This window comes from Halichoerus grypus, chromosome 14 (assembly GCF_964656455.1).
Source record: "Halichoerus grypus chromosome 14, mHalGry1.hap1.1, whole genome shotgun sequence".
In the NCBI taxonomy this organism is placed as follows: domain Eukaryota; kingdom Metazoa; phylum Chordata; class Mammalia; order Carnivora; family Phocidae; genus Halichoerus; species Halichoerus grypus.
The window spans coordinates 41,929,935-41,935,934 of record NC_135725.1 but is presented as its reverse complement, the minus strand read 5'-3'; positions in this window follow the sequence as shown (position 1 = coordinate 41,935,934).

The window sequence follows — 6,000 nt, the reverse complement described above, 5'->3', positions numbered from 1 at the left end:
TGCCCCTGCCCATTTTTTAATTGGATTATTTGTTTTTTTGGAGGTGTTGAATTGTATCAGTTCTTTATATATTTTGGATACTCTGTTGGATGTGTCATTTACAAATATCTTTTCCCATTCAGTAGGTTGTCTTTTAGTTTTGTTGATTGTTTCCTTTGCTGTGCAGGAGCTTTTCATTTTGAGGTAGCCCCAATAGTTTATTTTTGCTTTTAGTTCCCTTGCCTCAGGAGACACATCTAGAAAAAAGTTGCTACAGCTGTTAGAGAAAGTTACAGCTTCATCTTCTAGGCTACTTATGGTTTCAGGTCTCACATTTAGGTCTTTAATACATTTTGAATTTATATATGGTATAAGAAAGTGGCCCAGTTTCATTCTTTTGTCCGTAGTTGTCCAGTTTTCCCCACGCCATTTGTGAGAGACTGTCCTTTTCCATTGTATATTCATTCCTCCTTTGTCGAAGATTAATTGGCCATATAATTGTGGGTTTATTTCTGAGTTTTCTGTTTTGTTCCATTGATCTATGTGTCTATTTGTGTGTCAATACCATACTGTTTTCATGACTATAGCTTTGTAATATAGCTTGAAGTCTGGAATTGTGATGCCTCCAGCTTTGGTTTTCTTTTTCAAGATTGCTGTGGCTATTTGGGTTTCATACAAATTTTAGGATTTTTCTAGTTCTGTGGAAAATGCTGTTGGTATTTTAAGATGGGGATTGCTTTCAGTGTGTAGATTGCTTTGGGTAGTATAGACATTTTAACAATATTTGTTTTTGCAATTCATGAGCAGGGAGTGTCTTTCCATTTCTTTGTGTCACCTTCACAGGAAACCAACCAGTTCTTTTTTTTTTTTTTTTAAGATTTTATTTATTTATTTGAGAGAGAGAATGAGAGCATGAGGGGGGGAGGGTCAGAGGGAGAAGCAGACTCCCTGCTGAGCAGGGAGCCCGATGCAGGACTCGATCCCGGGACTCCAGGATCATGACCTGAGCTGAAGGCAGTCGCTTAACCAACTGAGCCACCCAGGCACCCAAAACCAACCAGTTTTTATACATTTTAATACATTTTCCTCCCATCTTTTATGTGCATAGGTTTTTCTCACATGTTTGTAAATCATTCTGAACAGAGTTAAAACATTTTAATATCCCAGACTTCATTTTAGGCAGAATATTCACATAAGTTTACTCAAAGAAATTAAGCCAGATATCCACCTGCATCACCCAATTATTCAAATGGACTGAGTCATCAAACTCTCCAAATTGCTTGTTTTTGTTTCTTCCTGACATATACTGGTCCTGTGAACATAATAAAAGGCTTAGAAGAGAGAAAACATCCTCTTTAGTTAGGGGCAGCTCTTTTAAAGAGATGTAGGAAAGGAAACTGATTAAGGGACTTCAGCCCCAGGTGCATTTCCCTGTCCCTGTGTAAGTCCTGTAACTTCCATGACAATTTCCCAGTGGACATGGTATCACTATGGTCTTTTCCAGGTGGAATAGCCAACAGCCATGGAAAGGCATTGCCCCATGTTTCAGGAGCTTTCCATTGTATGTAAAACATTGCTCTCACCTATAGAACTCTTCTATGTGTGAAAGAATGACAGTCACCAATATACAAATGCATTGTATTCAAAGGGATTTTTTGGCTAATTTATTTTGGATTGGAACACATTTTCTCATGTACACAATGTTAAACATAACGATTCAATTTCCAGCTAGGTGGCTAAGAGAGTTTTTTTTTTTTTTTTTAAGATTTTATTTATTTGAAAGAGAATAAGAGAGGACATGAGAGGGAGGAGGGTCAGAAGGAGAAGCAGACTCCCCATGGAGCAGGGAGCCCCCCGCGGGACTCGATCCCGGGACTCCAGGATCATGACCTGAGCCGAAGGCAGTCACTCAACCAACTGAGCCACCCAGGCGCCCTAAGAGTTCTAATCGTATTAGTTTTTGCTTCTGTGTCATAATGGATCCTATGTTCTATCTGGAATCTAAAAGTTCAATAACCTATCACATGTAAATAGCATATAGCCATTGTAGTCTTTAAATGCAAATCTTCCCTTTTCCTCTTCCTCACTGTCCACACTCGCACATGAAAGCAGAGAGGGTTAATAATACCAAAAATATCAGCTAACGTGTACTGTAGGCATACTATGTTCTAGTCATTGCATTGAGCACATTCCGTGTATTTTATCATTTGATTCCCGCTACTTTCCCCATTTTATACATGAGGAAACCGAGACTAAGAATTCAAGTGACTTGTCCAGAGAAAGAGAGCTGTTAAAAGGCGGAAGCAGGACTGAGCCCTCCAAACCCCGTGTTCCTGCCTGCCCCTTTGTGGCAGCAGGTGCTCCTGAAGGTGCCCCTGGCAGCCATAACCAATGCGTATTGGCCAAATGTTGTTTCCTTAGTAAGAATCCCCTTAAACGTACCTTCCTCCGCCCTCGGACTCGTCCAGTTGCCCCTAGTTAGGCTCTCACAGCCTTGAATTTAGAGTCCTCATAACTTTTATACTAGCATTTGTGTAGTTAATTACTCTCTCCATGCTTCACTAGATGGTAAGTACCACGAGGGAAGCGGCCATATCTGCCTTCACCTTTGTTCCTGTGCCAGGAATATGGTTGGGTCTCTGTTAATATATTTAGAACAGGTGAATGAAGTAGAAGTGGGAGCATTGCTTTTATGGGAGCAGAGAAAGAGGTGCGTGAACGGGCAGAATCCGGGCTTCAGTGCCTTGGAGGCAGGGTTGGGGCTCCCATATTGACGGATCGAGGGGGCAGCCACGGTGCTGTAGCTCCTAGCGCTGGGTGGCCCAGGATGGTATTAGGATCACTGTTTTACCTGTCAGATCACTATGTCAATCTTTAATCCAAGTAATTTCCTTTGAGACCATTTCCAAAGAGTCAAGAGCTTTACCATCTGTACAGTAATTTCTCACTGAGCTCTGTTTCCATAATCCACTGGTTCTTTACATGTTTTTGTTATTCTGCATTTTTCCCCAGATTTCTTGAGGCGTAACCGGCAAATGTGGATTGTGTGAATTTAAGCTGTACAACATGAGGACTCGATACACGTAGGTACTGTGAAATGATTATCCCGGTGCTCTTAACTGAGGCTCATTTGCCGAGGCCTTGATGAACCTTCAGGGGTTTCTTTTTTGCTTTGGGGAGGAGTCCTAACGCACTAACCCGAGGCCTTCAGCATTTCATGTCACTTCCCGCAAGTGCCCGGTGTGAACACTCTTCTCGGGCGGCTCTCATCCGCTCACTGGACTCAGTCCTCATCATGGCTTCCCCACCTCTCTGTCCGCCTCCAACCTACTTGCGCTTCCCATGCGCTCCTCCTTTGCTAAACCCTAGTGACCCCGTGAGGCCCAGGAAGTACCTTCTCCACACAAAGCCTTCCAGCCTGACCCTCCTGTTCCCAGAGCTGTATCTGCTGAACCCGGGCCGCACCCCCCTGCTTGCCTTTTTTGGGCACGGAAGTGTCGCCAGATCGCAGGATTATCTGCTTTTTCCTTCCTCGCCCATCACTCTCCACGCGCTCCGCCCTGCAAGCTGGCTGCAGTACTGCGTGTTCTTCGGCAGGTGGCAACCTTCACAAACAGAATTCAGGCAGTTCTGTTGTTTTGCTCTGCAGGATGGTGTCCCTAATGAGAGGCGCAGATGCCGGGAGCAGCTACCTCAGCTGATCTTGTTCACTAATTAGAAACATTTGCTTCCTTGGAGTCACAAAAATGTTCTCACTATTATTTCTGTTTTGTGAGGGGAAACAATCCGAGTTGTTATTTAAGTGATTCCATTTTCCAGCACTCATGTGCTTAGAAGATCAGAAGATACCAAAACAAAGCTCTTCTTTATTATTATTATTATTATTTTTTTTTTTTTCCAGAGAATGAGGGAGAAATCCTGATTCTTTTTTCAATTTTGGTATGGAATTTTTCTTTTCACAGGATGATGACAGTATTAAAATTTTGTGTAGGGATCTTTATTGTTAAAAACAATTAGAAGGGGAGAATGTTTTAAAAAACACAACGGTAGACTGCTAATTGAAGAAAAAAACATCAAAAACTGGGCATATTATTTCGATTCGTTCTCTCTAGCAAGAATATTTGAGAATTGGTTGCTTTATGAAATGGAGTAGTTTGGTACCTAACGTTGGCACATTTGATACCTGGACTCTTCTGGAAACCTTGACCTGGGCATTGCCCTTAAGATCACTCTCTGAGTTCGTACCTTGACCATTTATTGTTACTTACTAAGGCATCTTACTTGGAAAATAGATGCACACCCTTTTCTTGTAGTATCCCTCCAGAACTTTGGTTCACCACTGTAAATTTTACTTCTCCTGAGGTTTTCCTCGGATCATCCAACCCCTAAGCTCACTTTACCCTCAAACTATCCTCATATATGTGTACAAAACAAGCACAGTATAAGGAATTGAGATTGAAATTTAGCAAGCAAATTGAAATGTGTACTTCTAAATATACATTGTGCTCTTCAGAGAAACTCGTGTAGAAGGGCCATATATTTATTTTAATGATGAATCAGTGTCTTAAAACATTTGAAAACTTCTCTTTGGGTTTTATTTCAGAGCCTGTTATGATGGGATAAGCTCTGTTCTGAGGTCATCCCACGGATCCTTAGTTCTTAATTCTGCGTGCACCTTTTGTATTCTTGTGCTGTTCAGGTGGTATTTACCTCATGAGCTTTGTATCACCCTAAGAGGACAGGTTCCGAACATTGTCTCGTTTGCAGTTTTTGTATAGAAGACTTTAGAGTGTTGGTATCTGACCTGAAAAAGGAGTAACTTTGGTGTTCTCTACACCACTAGTGTGTGGATTTTTAATTTCTGTTGGACTTCCTCATCTGAGGTCAGACATCTTTAGGACTGGAAACATTTTCTAATTTACCTAAAAGTATACATAAAATATCCCTGTACTATCTCCCTGTTTTTAATTTTTTCATTCTTTATAAAGGCTTGCCACGTTTCATTAGAGTGTTCTGCCTAAATATCAATTATCATACAGCATTTAGGTTAATCCCAATCTTTTCATAATTTCCCCATATCCCAAAACTATTTTAGTTATTGTAGTTACTCTCAACACCTCTTATACTTTTTTAAGATTTATTTATTTTACAGAGCGAGAGTGAGCGCATGCCCACAAGTGGGGGGGTGGGGCAGAGGGAGAGAGAGAATCCTCAAGCTGACTCCCCACTGAGTGCAGAGCCCTTTGTGGGGCTTGATCCCAGGACCCCGAGATCATGATCAGAGCCGAAATCCAGAGTTGGCCGCTTCACCGACTGAGCCACCCGGCTCCCCCTCAGCACCTCGTATATTAATTAAATTTCATCTGTATCAATTGCTTAGGGGTGATCAATTCAGTGAAATCTCTTGTTTGAATATCAATTTGTAAGGGATGGCACAACCTCCTAGAAATAGACCCTTTGCAAATACATTCACTCACTTATCAATAATGCGCTAATATGTTCATTCACTCAACTGCCATTGACTGAGCACAGCCATTTATTACTGCATTGGTGACAACAGTAGGAAACAAGACACTTGTGCTAATTCAGTCCCAGGAGAGCTTGCTGTCTGGGAGGTTGCCACTTTGTAAGGGAATCGAAAGTAAAATACTGCTCAGGGAGCACCTGCTGGGTTACTTTCACTTTCAGCTACTTTCACTGATGGAATTTCATTTAATCCTCACAACCCTTTTTCAGGTTGGGCATAACTGGACTAATCTCTGTCTTATCACAGTGGCAAAAATGGGGGAGGTGGGATTTGAACCCAGAGGTGCTGCCTCCCTGGCCACCCCAGTGTGGACAGGACTGTCTTGGCCTCAGAGTTTGGTTGTCTCCACCACAGTCAGTTCCCTTTCATTAATCTGCCATATTTTAGCTTAGACTTCATGGTAACAAAAGTATAAACTGAGAATAGAAGTGATAGCCCATCCTTATGTTGTGTTTATTCTGTGCAGGGCACGGTCCTAAGTGCTATATATATGT